We start from the raw sequence: 27,653 nt of genomic DNA, 5'->3' as shown, positions 1-27,653 counted from the left end.
TGGTGGGTCTGGTGTTTATAACCGCTTTCAAATGCTTGTAGCCTGTCTGCCCTTTCTATTGAAGAAGGAAAGAGTCTTTGTGCTTTTTATTCTGGGTTTCCCTTCATGCTCTGAGCTCAAGGTGCCGTGAACATAATTTTCAAGTCCAATGGTTTCTGGCCCCCTTTGATGGCTGGGTTCGCAGGGATCCCACAAGACGGTCTCCTTGGTGATTTTCAGCACACCAACCAACCATAGAGAAGCAGCCTGGCCCTTCTAGACTTTGAATTCCACAGAGTCTAGTCTGGGAACTACCCAGGGCCCATCTTCCTGGGCCTTCAGGTGAAACCACAATGCTGGCCTTGAAGGTAGGTTCTCATGGCAAGGATTCAAATCACAAAAGAGATCAAGCCTTAAAGTTTAATCCCATTAATCATTCCCTTGGGCCAAGTCTCCAGGCTTAAACGGGGGCTTCCTTATATCTGGTGACAAAGAGTTCACAAAGCAAAACTGGATCTGTGCTTTTGGGAACATCACAGCATGGTGTTCCCAGAAGCATGGTATTCATAGCTCAGTGCATGGCACATCATCCTTCACGCTCAATTGCGTCCCCCATTGTTGAAGCCTTCGGGCTGGCACTGGCTGCTGCTAAAGCTGCCATGTGTGTGCTTACCAACAAAGGATTCTGTAACACACAACATCTGGAGGGAGGAAAAACAGCCCTAATTGTGACAGCACAATCCCTTTGGGTAAGGGTTGATACCCTTCTGATGGAGCGGGGTTTCTCTTTGTGCCCTCTCCTTCCTGTTTCCTCATGACCATTCTATAGCCAAGGCCCACAGGAGGAGTTGACCCATTTCCAAATGTGTGCGTTGGTCCAGCTGAATCAGCCAGTGGAGGGCTCTTGAGGCTGCTGACATGCCCCAGTCAGGCTTTGAGAAGCACCAACCACTTCACAGAGACAAGCTTTGAGTTACAAGGAGCCTCAGCAAACCATGGAAATGTCAGATGTTCAAGCATTTTGGGCTCAGCTTCAGCTACTGTGGCCTTTCCCTAGGAGTCATGCTCAGAGTCTTCAGCAGGAACACCAGCATCAAGAGAACCCCTTCAATAAACCCCCAAATTCACAGCATCAACAAATGAAGGGCTGGTGAAGCGCAGTGATTATTCCCCATCACGAAAGGATTTCTCGCCTCACAAAAAGGATTTGCCATGGATTTCCTTTTAAAAGTGCACACCCCAAGAACACTCACCATGTGATTCAATTTAATGCACGACTCTCCAGGAACACATCCAATCACCCAACGCATAGAGCAACGTACACGGGTAATTGGGGCTAAGGCGCAGAGGAGCTTCCTGCCAGCAGGGGGAGCTCTTCCCCTGGTTCAGGCAGCCATCACAGGTCTCCAAATCACCCACCATTTACCCAATAAAAAACACGCTGGGGCTTAAAGAGTGGGGAGTCAGGGCTGAACCCCACTGTCCAAAAGAACACAGACAACTAGTGGGTTTGTGCTTTGTCCTGAGGGCAATGGGGAGCCTGTGAAGGATTCTCAGAGATGTATGGAGTTGTACTGAATCATCCTCGTTTTGCTCATTATCTCTGATGCCTTTGGGGAATCCATTTTCAAGAATGGTGTTCCCTGCATTTTTAACTCCTCTTAAAATGCATTACAAGGATGACTCTTGAGCCAAATAGTTTTCAGGGACCAAGGGCAGGTTCAAGCTTACGGATGTTTCTCAGGAAGTGTATAGCTTTGTTTCGTTGGGGGCTAGAGGAAAGACAGCCATAGTTTAGGGGAACGGAAGGGAGGTGGAGGCAGAAATGCTATCGTTTTACGCTCCAGTGGAGTTCCAAACCTTGAAGCAAGTGGCTTGGCACCGAAAATGGTGCTGTTTGAAGTTAATGGGCAAGACATTCTGAGAAATGGGCTGTGGAGATAAGCATCAGGAGGAAACTGCATTGTTTGAAGTTTGCCTGCATCCAGGAAACCAAGAAAAGCAGAGCCACCCATTAGCTGGACTGTAGTGCACTCACGCACACGCTCATGGAATCCAAGCACTCTCCAGAGACAAACATCTACAGAAGCAAATGAAGAGTGACTTCTCTAAAAAAGCTGGGGCAATGGTATTTCCTTCCTGTGCTGGGGACAAAGTCATGATATTCTCAGGAAGAGCACGAGCTCCCGAGGACAAGGGCTGGACACTGTGCCTTTATTCCTGCTGAATATTGATAGTAAAAGCAAATGTCTTGACTTCAGAGAGGTCCAAAAAGCAGAGGAAACCAAGGGGAAGTGATGAAAACGAGAAATAAATGTTCTCTTGAATACTTTATACCAGAATCAGGCCACAGTGAGCTCCCTCCAGAATGCCTGCAGTGGGTTCTCTGCCCTGCTCTTGACCCCCTCCCCCACTGACCCTCCAGAGTGCTGCCGGGAGGATCTCTCTAAACTGATCTGCTTAGAATCCTTCAGTGGCTCCCCTTTGCTCTCAGGAAAAAGGCTCAACTCTTTGATATAAGTTACGAGGGCCTCCGTGCTCTCGTCTCTGAGGATGTCTCCAGACCTCATCTCTTGCCCCAACTCTTCTTGCCCTTTCTGCTCTAGCTATTCTGAAAATCTGGTAGCTCCCTGAATGTGCCATGTTTTCAGTGGCATAGGAAAGGCAAACGGTGCTGGGGGCATTGTAATGTTCCTTAGGTCCTTCCTCCTTACATTGGCTAGAAGTTGTCTAGACTCACATCTCTGAGGAGCCCCCACACACTGGGACATAAGTCCCTTTTCGCTTCCCCTCTGCTCTGCCCCTGTATAGTTTCACTCTCTCTCTGGATCTTTGCACATAACCAGGGCTCTTTTATCTCCCTCTCTCTAGCTCCTCTAGCCTGTGAGCTCCACAGAGGTGGGACTTTTTCCCTGCCATGTCCCCATACCTAGTCCAATGCCTGTCATACTGTAGGAGCTCAAATAACATTTTCTGAATGAAAATATTCCTTTCCCCCAGACTATTGAAAGACTACCTTGGCTTTTTGTGCCAATTTTTTTCTGATCAAGTAAGCTCTATTATTAATGATGCCACAGTTTGGCCTCTGAATGGTGCATCTGTTGACAGATGGATCTGGCTGCTCTGTTTGTGCTGTAAGGAATATCCCTCCTTCCTAGAGAGCTCTCTTTCCCAGGCAATTCCATTACCTTAATATTTTATTATGCAGTCATTTTTTGGGTATAAAGGCATCGTCTCCGTTTAACCAAATGTCAGTGTCGAGTACTCAAGGATAGTGGTTCACTGGGCATTCCAGCAATTAGAAAGCTTTGTTAACAGCCCAGTTAGGCTGAGGCTCTGTGATTACATGTTCTCAACTCTACTTTTATGCAAAATGACATGTAAACAAATAGAGATCAGGGATTGCTAAAACATTTTCCAGGGGTGTCAGAAGGTCACAAAAATAAATGATCAGTTCACTCTCTTACACCCTCCACGTCTATAGATCCCAAACTCTGCACGATATCAAATCACAAGGTCAACATTTGATCTCATCAGTCTGATAATCTGCTGTTGTCAGACTCCTGTAGACTCAGAAACCTGCAGGATGTATGCAACTAGAGTATTAGATTACGGTGAACACGCCATCCCCAACCGGAGTGGACAACAGAGAGATTACTTGTTTGACTCTAATGAGTGCTCAGAGATGGCCAACACCCTTAGAGGCTGAAGAACTGCTCACTGGGAGTTCAAGGCCCACACATCCTACAGCCCAGGCTCTGCCTCCTGCCCACAGCGCTGGGGGCAATGGCTTCAGAGGGAAAGATGTAGCAGTTCTTTTATAATTAGACATGACCCCCACATGTATATACCCCACATGTATATATATGTATGTATATATAATGTGTGGTCAGGAGCACACACTCTGGTACTAGGCTGCCTGCTACTTACTGGTTTTGTGGACCTTTAGAGAGTGACTTTACTTCTCTGTTCTCCAGTTTCCTAATCCACAGAATGGAGATAGTAACAATATCTACCTCTCGGGGTTGTTGAGAGGATTAAACTAGCCAATGAGGTGCTTAGAACAATGCCTGACACGAGGTAAGTACCACAATAAATGTGAGCTATAATTATGATCTTAACAAGAAGGGTGGACAGACTTTAGTATCTGTTTGGGCTACCTTAAAGTCATGAGTTCAAAATGCCCACCACCAGCTCCCCCACTGTGTTGACAATGATGAACAACAAAGCAGTACATCTTGTGTAAATGGTGTATATTTCATCGGGACATTGGATATTTTGACACCTGGCATGCTGGCTTTTAGAAGGGACCTAGAAAGTGGTTTTGCTAGTCTCATCAGGCTGGAGTGAGCTGAGGGAACAGGCTTTCAGAATGTGGCTCTGTGGTTTCAGGACAAGGGAGCCACAGGCAAGTTCTGTTGCTTCTCAGCTCAGGCAATAGAGTATTTTGAACCCAGGCCAGTCCCAAAGGCTTGGTGATCTCAGCTCAGTCCCTGCTGCCAGGCCGAGTCCTCTGTAAGCTGGAGCTGGCTTTCCAGCTGCTGCACAAGCTCCTTAGTGGAGCCAGTTAGATTGGATTCCAGGTGGCGAATGTCCCTCTGGGGAGGCTTGTACAAAAGCCTTCTTTCCCACAGGGTGTTTGAAAGTACGTTGACCCAGGAAGAGATGTACTTAGAAGAGAGTGAAGGAGGCTGGTTTAAAGGGAATTCAGAGCCCCTTTGACAGTCAACAGGCCCCTTTTGGAAGAACACTGTAATGAACTTAGATGAGGTAGCTCAGTGGGAGGATGGGGAAAAATGCACATTGGGGATCTTCATTGGAGCTAGCACTGATAGGAATTATTGACAGATGGATGGAGGTGGGGGGTGGAGGAGACAGACGGCTCAAGAATGGCTCCAAGGCTTTTTGTGGAGCAACGGGGTGGCCGGTGGTGCCACTGTCTGCACATCCCCTTTCTAGGCTGAGGTAGGGTGGCTATGATGGCCCTGCTGGCCCCTCCCCCATCATCCTACTCAGCAAAGCTCCCCTCCCCAGAGGACAAGACAGACCCACTGTCCCTTAGAGGATCCAGGGTGATGGGGGGACACTTTGGGGCACCTTTCTCTGAGGTCAAGTCTGCATCCATCCAGCAAAATCTCTGGGCATCTAGCTGATTCCCCAGGTGGGTTGCTGGGATGACGTCCATCCCTTCCCGGATCTAGGGCAAAGGCTCCTTACAGGAGGGGACCATCAGTTCCTTCTGCCTCCCACAGTGTCTTGCAGTGCAGTTTTAGAAATTGGGCTAAAGAGGAAAAAGAGTGTGATGCTTCCACCTGAATTACTATCCTAGAATCATGGCTAAGTCCAGGGCTCGTGGGAGATGCTGCTCCCTTCACTTCCTTAGCCGGATCTCTTCCCTGTGTCTACTCCCTCAGCCAGGCAGTCAGCAACCAAGAAGGATACTCTGCAGCTCTAATTTGCAGAAAATCCTTTCAGATCTGAAAAGACTTAGCTATCTGTTTCTAGAAAGCTCCTACACAATCATGATCAGTGGCTCTCACACTCACTCTCTCTCTCTCACACACGCACACACACAATTTTATTTACAGTCCAGGGAAGGCCCGTGCATTCTGAATATATACTCCACCCTCCCCACAAACCACTGTAAAGTTCTAAAAACCTACACATGGTTGTAAATAGATCACCCTTAAATGGAGCAGGATCTCTGAATACCCCATGAGTCATGCAGCTAAAATGTCCCCGGGGGAGCCTGACTTGGCAGCATACATTTTCCTATAAAAAACTGAGTCCAGAGCTTTCCGTGGCACCCCGCTGTATGCCAGGAAGAGCCCATCTGTGTTTGGTGGGGAAGCAGCAGTCAGGAAACCTGTGGGGCCAAATACTATGCCCTTTACCCGATGGAAATGCTCCCCCAGCAAGTCACTTAGCAGAACAATGAGGAGAGTTGTGCTGCCATAGCAGAAAGAGCAGTGGACAGGAATGGGGCTGGGTTCTAGTACAGGCTCTGTCCTCACTCTGTTCTCTTACGGAATATGCCTGCCTTTCCTGGGCCTTTGTTTCCTTGTCTCTGAAAGGAAGGGGCTGTACCAGATTATATTCAACAATCACTGAGTGCCAAATATATGTTGTGGGAATGAAAATTTTTTTTAAAAGCCAAAATTCAGCTCCAGTCCTCAAGAAGTATGTAGTCTTTTGGATGGAGAACTCTGGTGCTGCATGGTTAGGATTTGGGGCCTCCAAGGAGGCTGAGAACCACCCCTCCCAAACATAGAAGGCTGAAGTTCTGTGTCTCCCTGCTCAAAATGGCCTGGATGTGGCCCTGGCCTGAGCTGCCCCCTAGCACTCTTCTCTCTGTGTCTCAGTCAAGCCAAACAGACCTCAGCTGAGAAGCCCCAAGCTGAGAGAAATCTTAATGAGTTGGTGGGTATCACTTTGTCTGCTGTTGGGCCACTGGGGGAGGCAGCCAGCATGGGGTTCCTGAAAGTATCTCCAGCCTACCTGGAGCCTGGTTAGTGCAACAAGAACTGTTTCCCATGGGGTCCCAGGCAGCCTCAGGCTGAAGGGCGGTCTTGGTGGTTCCTACCTGCAGATGCTGGGTCTGACACAGGCCGCTTCTCTCTCCCACTCACCTGCTTTCCATCAGCTGCCTGCTTCCTTCCACATCTGTGTACTCAGCAGCCATGGCCATGGCTACCTACGAATTCCCACCTGGAGGAAACAGATGGGGCTTTATAGCCACTGGCTGCCACCTCCCTCTGGTCCCACCTTGAAGCCCCTGCCCCCTCCTTCTGCCTCTCACACTGGGACTAGTAAGCCCCACTAGCCTCTTTTCCAAGAGGCTCAGCAAGATTCCAAATCCCAAGCCCCATTCCTTTTTCCTCTCTGGTTTCTACTTCCTTAACAGCAACCTCTCGCATAAGGCATCATGGCCCAGGTCTCTTTTTCTGTTCTATCAAACTAAACTATGTGACTATCACTCACTAACTCCACGACTGGGATTCTTTTAGCTCTTCCGCTGATTAGTCACCATTTGCTCCCACCCGCATGTCAGCTATTCCCTACTCTGAGCCCTGGCGGACTCCGATGTCGACTACATCTCCCAGAATCCCTTGTAACTGGCTTCTGGTCAGGTTTAGTCAATGTGAGGAAACTGGAAGAGGGTACAGGCTGGGAGGAAAGATAGGTCACGGTATATCTTCTCACCTATTTTCTACCCTCTCTCTGCTTTGGTGCTGTCTCTTGCTTAGGTGAGGTCCTCCATGACTCTAGCTTACACCAGGCGGTCCCTCTCCCGTAGTTTCAGTTTTCACTGGGCCACGGTGACACTGTTCCTTCTCTTCCTCCCCGAGGCCTTAGGGTGGTAATGACTTCCCACTGTTGCTGATCCCTGGTACTTCACCATCCTTGTTTGTTCCGATTACCCTGCCCACACTTCTGTAATAGACTCCAAGTCTTCAGGCGTGAATTCTGTTTCCTGTTGTGACCATACTGATGCAATAGTCTTCTATAGTTTTTATTTCAGAGTTTGACTCACTGCCCTTTTAAAATTATGTAATTTTTCCACCAACATCGCTCCAATGGATGCTTTGCTTTTAATGTTATGCCTACTAGAAGTTCCAGGAGATCTGTAGACAGGTTAAATTCCTTGATAAAGCCATGAGCCACGAGAAGAAAAGGCACTCTCTCAGAGACAAGATAAAAAGCTCCCCCAATAACAGCAAGAAGTTCCTCCTGTAATTGATGGGACTACTAACTTTTACTCCTTGATGAACAGAAGTGTGGGAGAGCCAGGCCCTGGAAGAAGAGAGTGAGGCATAGTGATCCCAGATCTGCTTAATTAAGGGAAAAAAAACTCTGAAAGAATCCATGTGTCTGAAACTCGAAATGAACAAATGCTTACTTTTAAAAATTCACTTCAGTTCTTTTTAAAAAGAAATAAAACAGTATAGAGTTAAAATACCCCATGTCCTTGCACCAAATCTGTCCCCCTCCCTCCCTTCCCAAAGCCACCACTATGATGAATTCCATGTGTCCCCAATCCTTGTCTTTACATTTTCACTATACATTCACATATTGATAAACAATAAATAACATTGTTCCATGTTTTTAAACTTGTATGAGAAATGGTATCATCTGTATACATAATATCCTGCAACTTGCTTTTATCACTCAACATTGTGTTGTCTAGAACAAGCACTATTGCTACATATAGATAGGATCCGTGTATTCTAGTTGCTGTATAGTATTCCATCATATGGACGCTCCACAATTTGTTCATTTCATCCATGCTCTCACTGGTGGGCATTTTATGGTTTTCAAATTTTTTGGTTTCTACAAGCAATGTTTATAAAACATGTACAAGAGTTTCTCTAGGATATATCCTAGAAGTGGAGTGATCAGTCATTGGGTATGTGTGTTTGCAATTTTATTAGAGTTTGCTAAAACTGTTCTCCAAAATGATTTTACCTACCTGCTGAATTCCTGTTTCCCTGCATTTTCACCAATACTCTGTATTGTCATAATTTTCCATTTTTACCAAGCTAAAAACATGAAATTGAATTTCTTTGTTTAAATTGACTAACCCTGTTTACTGGTGAGGCCCAGACAGCTTTTCACATGTATATTGAATATTCAGCATTTTCCTGTAAATTGTTTGTTTATAGTCTTTACTCATTTTGTTGTTGTTGGGCTCTTTGTCCTTTTTAAAAATTGACTCGAAGAACTTCTTTATGTATTTCAAATATTAATCTTTCTTTATCATTTGCCTTTTACTTTGCTTTTTCAGAAGTTTTTAATTTTGACATTTTCCTTTTAGATTTATAATTTTCATGTCTTATAAAATAAATCATTCCTGTGCTCCATGTCATAAAAACATTCTCTCAAGCATTTAGGTCCTAAGCCATCTGGAGTTTATTTTTGGGTGTGGTGTGAGGTAGGGATCTAATGTAATTTTTTTCCACATTAGAAGCCAGTTGTCCTAACATATTTATAGAATGGTTCATAATTTCTCCTCTAGTTTATAATGTTTCCTCTATCATAAACTAAAGTCCAGCTTATGTTGGATCTATTTCTGGACTTTCTATTCTTTTTTATTGATAGACTTGTTATCCCTACTCCCCCCACCAACTCACTCCTGTTTGAAAATGTTAGATAAAACCCATAGCCTCCTATCTGCATTCCCCATCTCCAAAATCTCCTTGCTCAATTTTGCCCTGCACTCATCTACTAGACCTATCTTTCCAAGAATTATCATCATCTAATTTATTGAATGCCTGTGTGCTAAGCAGTGTGCTAACTGCACACGCATTATTCATTTATTCCTCATAGCCCCATAACGTAATCCCTGTTTTGCCAATCAGGACACTGAGGTTCAAAAGTTGAGTAACTTGCCCAGGTCACACAGCCACTAAAAGACAAAGCTGGGGCTGGAACCCAAGTTTACTTGTCCCCAGAGGGTTGATGGCACTCCATTTTTATTTGCTAGCCTTCAAGACCTCTACAATCTGGTCCCCCTCTGATCTCAGAATCCTTCCATCTGTAAAATGGGGATATTAATCCTCCCTTGCAGAGTTGTCATAAGGATTGTGTGAGATTATAAATGTGAAATGCCTAGCACAATGCCTAGCACATAATAGGTACTCAATAAACTTAGCTAAATTTGAATAAGAAGTAGGTGGCAGCCAAAGTTAAAAAAAAAAAAGTTTACCCCAGCCCACTTATTCTTGCTTTAGAATCCCAGTGAGAGCTGGGTAAGAGTGAGCGGGAGTGAGCAAGCAGGGGCAAAAGTCATCTTTGGATAACTCCCCCTTTACTCTGCTTTCTCTGGGTAGGGGCTCCCAGGAGCAATAGGAAGACTGACAAGGGGAAGCTGACAAGGATGAGAAACCCTTAGAAATCTTATTTATTCCTGCTGAACCTCAGGGCTGAGGTTCAACAGCTGTTCTGTAGTTCTGGACTTACACAGCAAGCTTGGCTATTGAATGGTCAACATGATCCAGGTTTCACATCTCCAGGCACCCAGAGCTGGAGGGGGGCATCTTCCTCCCTCTCTGGACTGCCTGGGCTCAGACTATGAACAGCCATCCCTTTAGTGATTCCCATGGCAACAAGGCAACTGTAGCCCTCCCTCAGAGGAAGCAGGTGAAATAAGACAGCCTTTCCGGGCAGCTCTCTGGCTAATGGGAACCACATTGACGAAGGAAGCTGATTGACTTGAAAAAATCCAGCTCTAGCATGCAGGCTGTCTTTAATGCTGGAGGATTATGGTCACTTGAAATTTTGTTACTAATTGAAGTTTTTGTAGGAAAAGCAAACACATATATACACATGTATGTATGTACTTCCATGCTGATTCTCTTTCAGAAGCAGTGGGCTGTACACTTTGGTTACGGGCATTCTTTGACTCCACTACTCACATCTGCACTGTGTCATTGACAGCTCCAACCATGGCCCCAGGACACTCTGCAAGGGTCAGAATAACAGGAAAACAGCAGTGGGGAGGACAGTGCCCTCTCTCCCTTGTTTAACTTGGAAATGCTGCCTGAGTCTTACAAGAAGCAATATGTTAGGTCCTAAAAGGGGTGGAGACTACATCAGGTTACTGAGAGAGAAACCCAACAGGGCTACAGCCTATTTTCCTTGGCTGGTGGTCTGGCTTGGGCTCGAGGCAGCTGCTCACTGCCATGGGATTCCTCTGAACATGACTGATTTGGAAAGGGCAGGACTTCTCCCTTAAATAGTCCCTACTGTTCCCCTAAACCAAGTGGGGACCCTGGGCTCCCATAACCTTTCTATATGGTTGAGAGGAAAGAGGAACAGTCAACCTATGTTTAGAATTGCAGAAGTTTGAAGGAGAAGCTGTCCATGATAGGGGTACAAAGGGACCCCCATTCCTTGATATGTGAACACGGGTTCCCACTCTGTATCTGCTGTCACACACACCCACACATACCCCTAAACACACGGCAATGTCCATATGCACACCACACTTCCATGCACATGTCTAGGGCTAGGCCAATTCCAGGGTGTGGTATATCTATTTCTTCCATATTTGCAAAAGCATATCAGAACACAGGTGAGCTCTGGTAATGTATTAGAAAATGAATTCACTCACGAAAATCATGCCTGATTGTTTGTAATAGATTAATTGTGGTATACCTCACTACTGATGGTGCCACCTTGGAAGCAGGAGATCTGATTTCTAGTCCTGGTCCTGGTGTGAGCTCAGTACCTTGGGTAGGGTACTTCTCTGAACATTGGTTTCCTCACCTGTGAAAGTGTGAGCTTGGGCTGGTAGCCTCTGAGGGCATTGGCAGCATTAACATTCTCTAGATCAAACTCCTTTTGTGCTCTGTGTAAGTAGGCATGTCTGAGGTCCCTGGAAATCAGGACGTACCAGAATTTCCAGGTCTCTGAACATTCTTGCTGGGCCCTGTAACCTTTCCCCCATAAAAATTTCCATTGACTTCCTGCCCCCTTTACCAAACATCCTCCTGGTTTCCATCCCTTCTCCCTAAAATTCTGCCCTCAGGAAAGGACATGATAATTGTGTGCACAGAAGAAGGAGTTGCCTTAATGGAAAATTGAAGCTTTGAACCAAAGGAGTGAAGCCCTAACTGTGGAATTTTAGCTGAAGAGTTGAAGGGGAAGATGTTTGGAAGTGAGGACCCTAACTACATAGAGGCCTATCCTATTGCTGATGCCTAAAATTCCACGATTAGCAAGTGAGTCCTTTTACTAAAACTATTGAGGGTCTTCTCCCCACATCAATAACGTATTAAAATGCAGAAGCCATGCAAGACTTGGTGGGAAGGAGTTATTCAGATCCCTTTTCCACTGCCTTTTTATTAAGGGGGGTAGGGGCGACTGTGGAGGTGGGGCAGAAGCCTAGGGGACTTAGTAGCTGAGGGATGTGAGAAGAATGTCCTGAAGGTAAAAAGCCAAAGGGCAGGCTTCGACCCCAAAAAATAAACTTCATGTACCGCACAATTTTGGTGAGGTCCTGTCCTGCACTGGGAACTCCCCTGTAGGGAGGAGGAGAGGCCTGATGAAGGAATCAGGAGAAGTAATGCCAGACATGTTAGAGCAGCACAGGCCTTAGAGATAAAACGAAAGAGGCTGTGTTGAGTCACTCCACATGAATGGGATGTACCCTCACCCAAAATTTGGTTCAGGTGTCAAGACTGATGACACCACACACGCACCAAGAAAGTATTAAAGAGGTTGTTACTCACATAATGAGGCTTTCTAGGGAGAGCAGGGCAGGCTCCCAAGAAGATCTGAAATGGCTTGGGATTTTATGGTGGTTGGGGGTGGGGCTGGGGTGAGAGCTTCTGCCTGTGAACAAGAGCTTGTGTGGCCTGAACTTCCCACAGTTGCTAAAGGAGGGTGCACCTGGGTGTTCTTATCAGCTTGCCCAGATATGGGGCAGAAGGGAGGAGGGATCGATGAGGCTTGAAAGCTGTCAACAGCCAAAAATCAAAAATGGGATTTTGATTTTTTTACAGGTTAAGAAGGAGCAATAGATCCTGCTTGTTTCCGTGACCTATCAAGACCATAAGACCTCTAGTTCCCAAGAACCCTGGGCGTCCCAGGTCTTCAGTGTTGGCCAGGGGCCAGTGTGACTTCAGCCTTCTCAGGTTAGTGGACCTGGAAGTTTCATTCTTTTAAGAACTAGAAAAGCCCATTAAAATATTTTCTGCATCCATAGACCTTCTGACCTGCAGTGTGTATGTGTGTGCATGCACGCGCGTGTTGGTGTGTCTTTAAAGAACACTGGCTTTAACACTGACCCCAAGCTTCAGAGTCTTGTATAATGAAATGACTGGGCCTCTTCATCAGAACTGGCTCATTTTGTGCCTGAGAAATTGAAATATGCTAAAGTGAACAGGATGGCAGCTCCAAAGGTAAAGTTGATCATCTCACGGCTACTCATCAAACATGTATCATCCAGAGTAGGAGTAGGAATAAAACCAAGAAGATGTGCCAGAATGTGAACTCAAATGTGCACCGTCCTTCCAAGCTGGTCTTGAGGAGCCACACACCATCTGGAAATGCTGACACTGCCTCTCTTGTGCTAGGAACCAGCTCCCCTTTGGGCAAGGCTCTCCTTTAGAGCCAGGCAAAAAATAATCTTGTTCCCGTAGAGTCAGTTTTAAAATGGTAAGTGGTATCCATCAAGAGACAAGGTCTTTGGGTTCAATCAGACCAGTTCAAATCCCAGATGCATGATCTTTGGCTGTGTTCTTTCTATCGGAACTTCAGTTCCCTTACCTGCAATATGGGGGTGCTAAGACAATACAGAATGTTGTAAAAATTAGGGGTGTTATCTGTGAAGGACCTTGCGTAGTGTAGGCACTTAAAACTTATTGTATTTTTACTTGGCTGTGTGTTTCCACAGGACAAGAATTGATCTTATTATTTGTTGTATCCCGAGGGCCCAGCACAAAGTCAGGTATGTAGTAGTGCTTAATAAACATCTGTTGAATTAAACTGGTATATCCATCCTTCTGATCCCACCTAGTAAGGACAGGGAAAGGAAGGACATAAACACATAATGAACATTTACTATGTATACTTTCCTGTACATTATATCATTTCATTTTCACAACTCTGAGTATTGATGGTCCCATTTTGACAGATGAGGAAAAGTGAGGATCCAAGAAGTGAAATAATTCTCTTAAGGTTAAACAGTGAGAAATGGAGCTGGGCTTTCCCTCAAAAGCTCACATTCTTTCTAGGCTACCAGACCACAAGTGTGGTGGGAGGCAGTGCAAGAGCAGTGCATGAGAGGGGAGCCACCAGGCAGGAATGTCATGCTAATATTTTCTTCAAATGTTCAACTCTCCTCAACAAAAACACTTCCCAGATGTTTCCAGGACCTGGCAAGTCTTCAGTCGCAAAGCAAGGGATGGTCCCGCGCCTGCAAGAGAACGGAACTTATAGCCTGATCTCTCTGGATTATGCTTTTTAATTTGTCCAAGGGCCACCTGGAAGAACCCTTGTCTCAGCTGCACTGAAGGCTCCCAGGCCGTGTGAGGCAATAGGATTACCCCACCCAAGTCCCAGGTCATGGTGGGTGTTATTGATTGAATTGTGTCCCCACAAAAGACATGTTGAAGTCCTAACCCCTAGTACCTGTGAATGTGATCTTATTTGGAAATAGGGTCTCTGCTGATGTTCAAGTTAAGGTGAGGTCATACTGAGTGAGGGGGTAGGCCCCTAATCTGATGTGACTGGTGTCCTTATAAGAGGAGGGAAATTTGGATACAGGCACTCACACAGGGGAGAACACTGTAAAGACAGGGCAGAGATTGGAATGATGCAGCTGCAAGCCAAGGAACACCAAGGATTGCTGGCTACCACCAGAAGTTAGCAAGGAAAGATGCTACCCAGTCTCAGAGAGAGCACGGCCCTACTGACACCTTGATTTCAGACTTCTAGGCTCCAGAATTGTGAGAGAATGTGGTATTCTGTTAAGGCAGCCCTAGGAAACTAATACAGAGGGCTCTTCTGGGCAGCCTCCATGTTCCAGAGCCTGGTGCCTCAGCCGTCAGCTGAGTAAGCCCACAAATTCCATCAGTCAGGACACCACAGCTCCCCAGCCCCCTCCACCCATCCCTGTGAGACAAGGAAGACTCCAGCTCCTGGACACACATCTCCCCGGTGGGCTTTATATTCAACTCTTAGCTCAGAACATCCTTCATGAATCTGAGAAATACAATTTCCTGTAACATGAGTACCAATATCCTTGCTACTATTTATACACTCCCTCAGTATAGGTAGAGGGTCTAGAACATTTGCTCCACTCTAGGTCTGGAGAACAGAAGCACATAGGACTTTTTGTGGTGCATAGGGAAGAGGAAGAGTGGAATAATGAGAACACAGATTTCAAACTCAAACAGTTCCAATTCTAGCTCTGCTCCCTACCAGCTATGTGACTTTGGGAACGCCACTTGGTCTCAAAGCCTTGGTGTCCTCATCTACGATATGAGAAAAATAGCACCCACCCCATGGAGTTATTATGAGAATTAAATGAAATAATGCACATGAAGTACCTGACACTTATTATTATTACTTAAATTACTTAAATATTATTACTATTACTTTCATCATCATTGTTGTTATTATCAGCTTCCCTGAAATGGGACAGCCCACACCATGAATTACAGCATATGTGAGGGGAGAGACGTAGAAAGAGTCAGAAATGAGGGAAAGAAAATTTGTTGAGCTGTCTGCTCAGCTCATATTTCTATTTTCTGAGAACAGACCCTCCCACCAAAGTTGGTGCTCCATAAATGGCAGATGTTATTATTACTCTTTTATTATCGCTGTTTATGAGGTTATGTGTCTGAACCAGATCAGTGCCATTAACAGTTCTTTCTTTGCCCCTGCCAGGGTCAAAGTCCCAGGAACCTGTGGTGAATTGGATCATTGCTCCCAATTTTCTCTCCCCTGTAACAGGATTACCTATTTGCACCCTTTTCTATGCAAGGTGCATTTCCTCCAGCTGTGGGCAGAGTATGCTTTCTGCATGACTTGTTTTGGCCAATGAGATGTCAGCAGACATGACATCGACAGAGGCTTGTGGTCTGGCTTATTCTCTTGCATTCCTGATAATATCTACTGAACACTTTGCATATGGCGGGCACTACTCTTCATTATCTTATTGAATTGTGACAACTCTGTAAGGTGGGTACTATTTTCATGCCAATTTTCACAGATAAGAAAACTGAGGCCAAGAGAGATTAATTTGCTTGCCCAAAGTTACACCATTATGGACCCACGACTGAACCCAGGCAGTCTGGCCTGCTCGACCACTACACTTAACCTTGCCACCTCATAGCTTGAGGAGGTTGGTAGAAATTCCTCTGTCTGAAGACACAAAAAGGTAATATCTGCTCTTTTTTTGAACACCAGCAATGTGCCACACACCAAGTCATGTGTTTATATATCTTGTCCCCCCATCCCTATAACTGTCTCATGGGTTTTATGGATGAGGAAACTGAAGCTCAGAAAACCTAAGTGGCTTGCCAAAGTCACACAGCTACTAAGTAGAAGAGCTAGAATTTGACCCCAAATCTTGAATATCTGACCCCAAAACCTGTACTCTTTCCATCTTCTCACTATACCACACTGTCTCCTCTCTCTGCGTACTACTAAATTATGGGGGCCTCTGCTTCTCTGGACCTAAAATGGAATAATCAGTCTAGAATCTAGAATTTAGATCCTCCACCCACACTGAAGGAGTGTGCTGAGAACAGTAGCAATCATATCTAGGCTCGATCAAGAATTCATGTTAACCCAAAATTTGTATTATTTTTCAAATACATGAGTAACTTTCTGGGGAGTGTAATGAAGAGAACATTTTATAAATCTTAGAAAGAGCATAAGGTTGAGGGTCAGTGAAGGTCAAACACTGGAATTAAAAAGCATCCTGGGAGAAGTAAGTCAGGAGATGTGAATCGTCTGGTCTGACTGATTCTGGAGAGAGTGTTGGGGAGCTGAGTGTCCTGGCCATGGGAAGGGTCTATTTGTCTAAGCCAATGGTCCAGGCACCAGCCTCTGGTATCTGGTGGCTTTACAGAATAGACAGCCATGACCCAGGAATTGGATGAGGGTTCCTGAGTTCCCTTCCAACCTTCACTAAAATGAAGCCATTTATTCTACAAATATTTACCAGATAAGCCAGGCAGTCTGAGATAATAGCAATTTGAATCTGAGCACTTATTTCTGGCAATAACTTAGCCTTGGCACATCTCAGTGGGCCTGTGTGTACCCTGTACCTGGCTGAGCACTTCAGTAAATAGACTCTCCCTGCCTCTTGGGTGCCTAGAGAACAAATCCTTCTTCCTGAAGGATTTTGCATGCAATAAGTGAAAACCATCAGCAAAACCAAATCCAATGCTGCAACTAAACCCTCTCCCAGAATTTAGGAGCCAAAGAGTAGCCCTCTACTGCTGATGTGGGGAGGGCCAGGATACAATATTAAGTAAAATAAATACTGTGTGAACTGAGTCAATTTTGTGAGAAAGCAGAGGAAAATGAAAATAATATTCATATCTGCTAGCATATACATAAAAAACTCTGAAAGGATGCATGAGCAACCAGCAACAATGGATAGCTCTGGAAGAGGGGATGGGTAGGAATGGGGTGAATGGAGGTACGGGTGGGAGGAAGACTTCATTACATACTTTTACATTTTTTATTTTTAAAATTATTATACAGTAAAATTGACCTTTTTTGAGACCTTTTTGTAGAGTTCTATCAATTTTAATACATGTATAGATTCATAAAATACCACTATAGTCAGGATACTAAACAATTCCATCACCCCAAAAAACTCCCTACACTATCTATGCCTTTAATGTCACTGCCTCCCACTAACTTTAATCCCTCATCTATTCTCCACCCTAATAATTTTGTCTTTTCAAGAATGTTGTGTCAATGGAATTGCGTAGTATGTAAGGTTATGAGCCTGCTTTTTTTTTCACTCAACATAATATCTCTTGGATTCATCCAAATTGTTGTGTGGATCAAAAATCCCTTCCTGGGGCCGGCCCGGTGGCGCAAGCGGTTAAGTGCGTGCGCTCCGCTGCAGCAGCCCAGGGTTCGCCGGTTCAGATCCCGGGCGTGCACCGACGCACTGCTTGGCAAGCCATGCTGTGGCGGCATCCCATATAATGTGGAGGAAGATGGGCACAGATGTTAGCCCAGGGCCAGCCTTCCTCAGCAAAAAAAAAAGAGGAGGATTGGCAGATGTTAGCACAGGGCTGATCTCCTCACACACACACAAAAAATCCATTCCTTTTTATTGCTGAGTACTAATCTATGGATGGATGCAGCAGATTTTTTCCCCCCATTCACGCATTGAAGGACATTTGGTTTGTTTCCAGCTTAGGACAATTATAAGTAGACCTGCTATAAATATTCATGTACAGGTTTTTGTGTGAACATACATTTTCATTTCTCTAGGGTAGATATGCAGGTGTGGGATTATTGGGTCATGAGTATATGTTTCACTTAATGAAAAACTGTGAAACATTTTTCATTGGGGCTGTACCATTTTGCACTCCTGCCAGCAATGTATGAGAGTTTTAGTTGTTCCATATCCTCATCAGCAATTGGAGCTGTCAGTATATATTTTTAAAAACATTCTAACAGTTATGTAGTAGGATCTCATAGTGGTTTTATAATTTGCATTTCCATAATGACTAATGATGTTCAACATCTTTCCATGTGTTTATTTGCCATCCTTATACACACCTTGGTGAAATGTTTGTACATGTCTTTTCTCATTTTAAAACTAGGTTGTTTGTTTTCTTGCTGTTGCGTTTCGAGAATTCCTGATATATTCTGGATGCAAGACCTTTGTCTGATACGTGATTTGCAAATATTCTTTCCTAGTCTGTAGGTTGTCTTTTCATACTCTTATCAGTGTCTTTCTCAGACACTGTTACTAATTTTGATGAAGTCCAACTCATCTTTTTTTTTTTTTAAAGGATTGTGTTTTTGATGTCACATCTAAGGACTCATTGCCAAACCCAAGGTCACATAGCTTTTCTTCTAAAAGTTTTATAGTTTTATGTAGTATATTTAGATTTACGATCCATTTTGAGTCAGTTTTTGTTTAAGTTCTGAGGCTTAGGAGGAGGTTTATTTTTTGCATATAGATATCCAGCTGTTCCAACAACATTTTTTAAAAAGACTATCCTTTCACCGTTGAATTATTTTTGCTCATTTGTCAAAAATTGTTTGGCCCTATCTATGTGGGTATATTTTTGGATGTTCTATTCTGTTACGTTGATCTATACATCCATTTCTTTGCCAATACCACATTGTCTTGATTACTGTATAGTAAGTCCTAAAATCAGGTAGTGCAGTTTCTCCAATTTTATCCTTCCTTCTCAAAATTGTTTAGCTAGTCCAGATTTTTTTGTCTTTCCATAAAAATTTTAGAATCAGCTTGTATATATCTACAAAAATTCGCTGGGATTTTTGTTAGAATTGCATTAAATCTATAGATCAATTAGGAGAGAGTCGATATCTTCTATATTGAGAGTTCCAATACACGAACACGAGATGTCTCTCCAGTTATTTAGGTCTTCTTTGACTTCCTTCATCAGCATTTTGTAGTTTTCAGCATTCAGATCCTGTATGTGTTTGGTTATACCCAAGTACTTCATTTATTGGAGCTATTTTAAATGTTATTGTTTTCCAATTGTACATTGCTAGTGTATCAATGTATGATTGTTTTATATTTGACTTTGTATTTTGTAACCCTCCTAAACCCACATAGTCATTCTAGGAGATTTTTGTGTCTGTGGATTCCTTGGGATTTTCTAGGTAGATAATTATGTTGTCTTTGAAGAGGGAGTGTTTTATTTCTTCCTTTCCAACCAGTGTGCCTTTTATTTCTTTTTCTTATCTTATCGTGTGGGCCAAGATATCCAGTACTATGTTGAAAAGGAGGTGTGAGAGTGGACATCCTTGCCTTGTTTCCACGCTTAGAGGAAAAGAACTTAATCTTGCACCATTAAGCATAACGTGAGCTAGAAGTTTTTTGTAGTGCCCTTTATCATGTTGAAGAAATTCCCTTCTGTTCCCAGTTTGTCATGTATTTTGGATGAATGGAGGTTGTATTTTGTCAAAGGCTTATTCCACACCTATTGATATGATAATGTGGTTTTCTTTTTTAGACTGTTAATATGGTGAATGATATGGAAAAACTGCCTTGCATTCAAAGGATAAAAACCTCTTGGTCATGGTGTATTATTCTTTTTATGTATTGCTGGATTTCATTTGCTAATATTTTGCTGAGGATTTTTTGCATCTATGTTCATGAAAGATATTGGGTGTAGTTTTCTTCTTTGTCTGGTTTTGGTACCAGAGTTATGCTGGTTTCATAAAGTGAGTTAAGAATGTTCCTTCCTCTTATTATTTTCTGGAAGAGATTGTGTAGAATTGGTGTTATTTCTTCTTTAAATGTTTGGTAGAATTCCCCAGTGAAACCATCTGGGCCTGGAGATTTATTTTTTGGAAAGTTTTTAACAATAAATTCAATTTCTTTAATCGTTATAGGACTCTCATACTATCAATTTCTCCTTCGGTAAGTTTTAGTATTTTGTGGCTTTGGGGGAATTATTTCATTTCACTAAGTTGTGGAATTTATGTGTGTAAATTGTATGTACTATTGCTTTATTATCCTTTTAATAGCTGCATGGTCTGTAGAGATATCCTTGCTTTCATTTCTGATATTTGTAATTTGTGTCTTTTTTCTCTTTTTATTTGTAAGTGTTGTTAGAGTTTCAACTATTTTAAATTTGTTAACATTTGTTTTAGGACCCAGCATACAGTCTATCTTGGTGAATGTTCTATGTGCACTTGAAAAGAATGCATATTATACTGTTGTTGGGTGGAATGTTCTAGAAATGTCTGTTAGAGTCATTGGTTGATGTTGTTGTTCAGTTTTGTATCCTTGATGATTTTCTGTCTGCTAGTTCTACTGATTACTGAGAGAAGAGTGTTGAAATCTCCAAGTATAATTTAGGATTATTTCTCCTTTCATTTTTATCAGTGTTTGCTTCATTTATTTTGCAGTTTTGTTGTTTGGTGCATATGCATTTAAGATTGTTATGTCTTCTTGATGAATTGACCCTTTTATCATTATGTAATATCCCTCTTTATCCCTGGTAATTTTCTTTGCTCTTAAGTTTGCTTTGTCTGATATTAATATAGCCACTACAGCTTTCCTTTTTAAAAAAAAATTTATACAGATTTCTTTTTGATTAGTGTTTATATGGTAAGTCTTTTTTACATGCTATACTTTTTTTTTTAAATAATTTTATTTATTTATTTATTTTCCCCCAAAGCCCCAGTAGATAGTTGTATGTCATAGCTGCACATCCTTCTAGCTGCTGCATGTGGGACGTGGCCTCAGCATGGCCAGAGAAGCGGTGCGTCGGTGTGCGCCCGGGATCCGAACCTGGGCCACCAGTAGCAGAGCGCGTGCACTTAACCGCTAAGCCACAGGGCTGACCCTCCATGCTATACTTTTAACTAATCTGTATCATTATAGTGAAATGAGTTTCTTATAAAGAGCATATAATTGGGTCATTTTTTTTCTTCTGACAATTTTTGTCTTTAAATTGATGTGTTTAAACAGTTTACATTTAATGTAACCATTGATATGTTGAGATTTAAAGCTACCAACTTCTTATTTGTTTCTGTTTATTCCCTCTTTTTTTCTCTTGTTTTTCTAATTTTTATTGTGGTAAAATACACATAACATAAAATTTACCATTTACCCATTTTTAAGTGTACAGTTCAGTGGTATTAAATATATTCATAGTGTTGTGCTACCATCACCACCATCCATTTCCAGAACTCTTTTCATCTTGTAAAACTGAAACTCTATACCCATTAAATAATAATTCTCCATTTCTCCCTTTCCCTCAGACCCTTGAAACCAAGTTTCTACTTTCTATCTTTATGAATTTGACTGCTCTGGGTACCTCGTATAAGTGGAATTATATAGTATTTATCTTTTTGTGGTTGGCTTATTTCACTTAGCATAAAGTCCTCAAGGTTCAACCACATGGTAGCATGTGTCAGGAGTTCTTTCCTTTTTAAGGCTGAATAATATTCTCTTGTATGTATACACCACATTTTGTTTATCCATTTATCCATCGATGGACACTTGGGTTTCTTGTATGTTTTAGCTATTGTGAATAATGCTGCTATGAACATGAGTATACAAATATCTCTTTGAGACCTTGTTTCCATTTCTTTGAGGTATATACCCAGAAGTGGAATTGCTGGATCATATGGTGAGTCTCTTTTATATTTTTTGAGGAACCGCCATACTGTTTTCTTCAGCAACTATACAATTTTACACTCCCACCAACAGTGCAGGAGGTTTCCAATTTCTCCACATCCTCACCAACACTTGTTATTTCCTTGTTTATTTTTTAATAGTAGCTAACCTAATGGGTTTGAGGTGGTATCTCATTTTAGTTTTGATTTGCATTTCTCTAATGATTAGTGATGTTGAGCACCTTGTCACATGCTTATTGGCCATTAGTATATCTTCTTTAGAGAAAAGTCTACTTAACTCTTTTGCTCATTTTTGAATCAGCTTGTTTGTTCTTTTGTTGCTGAGTTTTAGGCATTCTCTATATATTCTGGATATTAATCCCTTATCACATATATGATTTCCAAATATTTTCTTCCATTCTATGGGTTGCTGTTTTTCTGTTGATAGTGTCTTTTGATGCACAATTTTAAAAAATTTTCTTGAATTCCAATTTGTCTATTTTTCTTTTTTCTGCCTGTGCCTTTGGTGTCATATCCAAGAAATCACTGCCAAAGCCAATGTCATGAAGCTTTTGCCCCATGTTTTCTTCTAAGAGTTTTATAGTATTAGTTCTTACATTTAGGTCTTTGATTCATTTTGAGTTAATTTTTGTATGTGGTGTTAGATAAGAGTCCAACTTCATTATTTTGCACGAGGATATCCAGTTTTCCCATCACCATTTGTTGAAAAGACTGTCCTTTCTCCCACTGAAAGTTCTTCGCACCCCTGTCAAAAAGCATTGACCATATATGTGAGGTTTTATTTCTGGGCTCTCAGTTCTATTCCACTGATCTCTATGTCTGTCTTTATGCCATTACCACACTGTTTTGATTACTGTAGCTTTGTAGTAGGTTTTGAAATCAGAAAGTGTGAGTCCTCCAGCTTTGCTCTTCTTTTTAAAAATTGTTTGGCTATTCAGGGTCCCTTGAGATTTCATATGAAAATTAGGGTGAGTTTTTCTGTTTCTGCAAAAGAGGCATTGGGATTTGGATAGTGATTGCATTTAATCTGTAGATCACTTTGGGTAGTATTGACATCTTAACAATATTAAGTCTTCTCATTCATGAACATGGAATATGTTTCCCTTTATTTATGTCTTCTTTAATTTCTTTCAGCAATGTTTTGTAGTTTTCATTGTAAAAGTCTTTCAATCTCTTGGTTAATGCCTAAGTATATTATTCTTTTTGATGTTATTATTAATGGAATTGATTTTTAAATTTCCTTTTCGTATTGTTCATTGTTAGTGTATAGAAATGCAATTGATTTTTGCACGTTGACTTTTTATCCTGCTGCTTTGCTGAATTCAGTTATTAGTTCTAACAAGTTTTTTTGTTGTTGTTGTGGAATCTTTAGGGTTTTCTACATATAAGATCATATCATCTTCAAACAGAGATCATTTTACTTCTTTCATTCCAAACTAGATGTATTTTATTTATTTTTCTTGCCTAATTGCACTGGCTGGAACTTCAAAAACTATGTTGAATAGAAGTGGTAAAAGCAGGCATCCTTACCTTTGTCCTGATCTTAGAGGAAAAGCTTTCTGTCTTTCACTATTTGCTGTGGGTTTTTCATATATGGCATTTATTATGTTGAGGTAGTTTTCTTCTATTCCTAGTTTGTTAAATGTTTTTATCATGAAAGGGTGTTAAATTTTGTCAAATGCTTTTTCTGCATCAATTGAGATGATTGTGTATTTTTTTCCTTCATTCTATTAATGTGGTTTATTACATTGATTGCTTTTCATATGTTGGACCATCCTCACATTCCAGGAATAAATCCCACTTGGTCATGGTAGATAATCCTTTTAATGTGCTGCTGAATTCAGTTTGCTAGTCCCTCTTTTTTTATTCATCTGTTTCTCCTTTCTGCCTTCTTTTGAGCTATTTGAACATTTTTTAGTATTCCATTTTAATGTATCTAATTGGCTTTGATTATATCTCTTTGTATAATTATTTTACTGGTTACTGTAGGGATTGCAAAGCACACACTTAATGTTTTTACAGTCTACTTAGAATTGATATTTTATCATTTCATTTGGAATGTACAAACCTTAACACCTTAAGTCCTTTTACCCTCTCTTCTTTATGCTAGAGTTGCCTTATGTACTACGTCTACGTATATTAACAACTCCATTGGACAATGTTACAGTATTTTCCTTTCAACTGTCACATATATTTTAAAGAGCATAAGAGAAGACTAGTATTTTATATTTACCTAGATATTAACCATTTCCATTCTTCTTTCATTCTTTTTTTTTTTTTTTGGTGAGGAAAATTAGCCCTGACCTAACCTCTGTTGCCAATCTTCCTGTTTTTGCTGAGGAAGATTGGCCCTGGGCTAACATCCGTGCCCATCTTCCTCTACTTTATATGTGGGACACCTGCTACAACATGGCTTGATAAGTGGTGGAGAGGTCCGCGCCCGGGATTCAAACCTGTGAACCCCCAGCTGCCAAAGCAAAGGGCACGAACTTAATCACTATGCCACCAGGCCAGCCCCTCCTTCATTCTTGATATTTCAAATTTCCTTCTGGTATTATTTCCCTTCTGTCCAAGGAGCTTCCTTTAACAATTATTTTAGAGTATGTTTGCTGGCAACAAATTCTTAGTTTTTCTTCACTTATGAATGCCTTTATTTTCCCCATATTTCTAAAGAATATTTTTGCTGAATACAGAATTCAGGGTTGACACTTTTTTTCTTTCAACATTTTAAAAATGTTGTGAGAATTTCTTTTGGCCTCTATGGTTTTTTATGAGAAATCTGCAGTCATTCGAATTGTTGTTTCTGTATGAGTAATGCATCATTTTTCTCTGGCTGTTTTCAAGATTTTTTTTAATTTTTATTTTTTAGCAGTTTGATTACAAAGTGTTTGGTTATGGATTTGTTTAGGTTTATCCTGTTTAGGATTTGCTTGACTTCTTGAATCTGTAGGTTTACGTCTTTTATCTAATTTAAGAAGTTTTCAGCCATTATTTCTTCACATATTTTTCAGCACTGTACTCTTTATCCTTTCCTTTTGGGACTCTCATGACATAAATTTTAGACCTTTTGTAAATGTCCCGCAGATCTTGGAGGCTCTGTTCATTTTTTCGTATGTTTTCTTCACTCTGTTGAGATTTGATAATTTCCATTGATATATCTTCAAATTCATTGAGTGTTTCATCTGTTACCTCTATTCTGCTATTCAGATAACAGAGATTTTTATATGCTAATATATTTTTTATTTCCATTTGGTTCTTCTTTATAGCTTTTATTTCTTTGCTGAGACTTTCTATTTTAACATTTGGTGCAAGAGTGTTGGTGATTGCTTATTGGAGCATTTTCATCATAGTTGCTTTTAAAGTCTTTGTCACATAATTCCAATATCTATATAATTGCAATATTGGTGTCTGTTGATTGTCTTTTCCCATACAAGTTGAGATTTTCTTGGTTATTCATATGCTGAGTAATTTTGGATTATATTCTGGGCATTTTGAATACTGTATTGTGAGGCTCTTTAAATTCCATGGAGAATGTTGATGTTTTTGTTTTAGCACACAATATGGTTAATTTCAGGTTGCAACTTACAATCCGTCTTCTATAGGCTATGATTCTAATATAAGTTCACTTCTCAAAAGCCTTTGTATTGCTCTATGGATCTGTCTCAGATATGCACCACCCAGTTGTCACTCTGAGACCTAGGCAGTGGTTTATCAGTTCAGTTCTTCAAGTCTTTGGTATGCTAACAAGGAACAGATCCACATTGTGCAGTTCAAAGGTGAGCTCCGGAGCTTGTAAACATCTTTATTGGGTCATTTTCCCAAGCTCCTCCTTCTCCACAATCTCCCAGATACTTTCTAGTTCCCTGGGGCTCTCCTTTTTGGTTCTCTGGCCAGAACTTGAGGCTCTAGTTACTCTGTTCTATTGCACTTTGTCACATACTTCCTCAGTTGGCTCGTGTCCTGGCCCAAGTGAAGAGAGGACAGAGAGAGGGATAAAAAGCAAGAGGGGTTTGTCTCATCTTCTTGGAACTGTAGCTCTACTAGAGAGGAAGATTCTCCTCCCTTAGAGCTTTGGATCTCATGGCTACTCATGGGTTGCTACTGCCATTGCTACCACCAGATTGCCTGGTGGCTGGGGCACAACAGAAGGGAGATAAGAGAAAATAAAATGGGATATTTCCTCACTCTCTGGAGCATTATAAGTTCCCTTGCCTGGTCATTGAACCAGAGCTAAAAGGCTTCTCCTGGAGCTCTCTCTGCTCAACAGTGCTTACTTCTGGGTTTCTGAATACTTTGAGTTCAAGTCATGCGATACTGAAGAGAAAAAATATGGTGAACTTACCACCAGTGAAATTCGATGGTATTTTGCATTCTGGTGTTCTTCGTCAATCTGCCTGCTGCTATTGACTTTTCACAGTCTTCAAATCATCCTCCACATGTTCTGTTCAGGCTTTATAGTTGCACTCAGTGAAAGAGAAAGCATAAAGCATGCTTACTCCATCTCACATGGAACTGGAACCCAATATATTTATATTTATATACCATATGAATGTGTTACCTATTCAAAACTTGAATCTAAGAAATAGTCAAATCGTTTAAAAAACACTTTATGCATAACTTATGTATGCCGTTATACCAACAGGCATTGTGAGCACTGAAAGAAGGTGATTTGTGGCACCTCCTTCTTGTGGGCCAAGAGCTTTAAAGACCACACCCAACCCTACCAGCCTGAGCAAACCTACCATTCTTTCCTTCATGGGTTGAATGCAGTTCCAGTCTCTTATCGTGAGCAATCAGTAGGGACATTGACTAGGTTTGGGTCTCAGGGTACTCCCAGCCTTAGCCACTCCCCCACAGTTGAAGCCTTGCAGAATGTGGACACTGCAGGTTTCAGGGAGGGAAATGTGTTTCTTTAGCAGCTGGTAGGGTTGAAACTCCACTGACTCTCTCCTGCCTCTTGTGGAGAAGTTGCTAATTCAGGAACAAAAGAGTTGAGCCAGTGACCAGCTTACTTCCTAAGAAGAATCTTCCACAGCAGGGCCACATAAAGTCACATACCTCCTTCAGATCCAGAGCAGAGGTGAGGAGAAGAAGCAGAACTGCTTCAGAGAGGCCACAGGTTCAAGAAGGAGCTGCACTTCACTGAGCAGCACTAGCCCAGGAAAGGAAACAGAATGTATTTAGAGGGCAAGAGGATGTGGTAGGACTGAGGAGCAGACCCCACAGCCCCTGATCTCATCCAGCCAAGACATCCACCCTGAACAATCTGTCAGCCTGCCAAAGGGTCCACCTTTCTCTGCAGCCAGGGGCTAAACAAAGATCTCCAGTACTTGGCTTCCTAAAGAGTTACTTTGCCTTTAAAAAAAAATGTGTCAGCGCACTCTCTTCTGATCCCCTCTTCCTTACCGGCCTTCTCCTGTATGTTTCAGAATCAATATCATTTGGTGGTTAAGAACTTGGGTCCCAGAGTCTGACAGACCTGGGTTCATATTTTAACTTTGCCACTTACTAGCTGTATGACTTAGGCAAGTTATTTAAATTTCCTAGGCCTTGGTTTCCTCATCCCTAGGATGGATATACGAATAGTGCTCAAATTGTGAGGATAAAATTAGGTAATGCATGCAGAGTACTCCACCTACTGCCTGACATATTGTATGAGTATGTGCTCAATAAATGGTAATTATCTTTATCAACATCCCCCTCCTCCTCATCATCATGATTATGATTAATTTCAGGCTCTACTTTATTCTTTGGCCTATTTAGTACTGGGAGGGCCCAGGTTGGAAAAACCACTGTTGAGCATCACCTGCAGACAACTGTCCTACCTGCAAAAGACAGTT

Source organism: Ceratotherium simum, chromosome 23 (genome assembly GCF_057802395.1).
Source record: "Ceratotherium simum simum isolate JZ-2026a chromosome 23, ASM5780239v1, whole genome shotgun sequence".
Taxonomy (NCBI): Eukaryota; Metazoa; Chordata; class Mammalia; order Perissodactyla; family Rhinocerotidae; genus Ceratotherium; species Ceratotherium simum.
The sequence above is the reverse complement of the archived record's forward strand: the minus strand, read 5'-3'. Positions refer to the sequence as shown.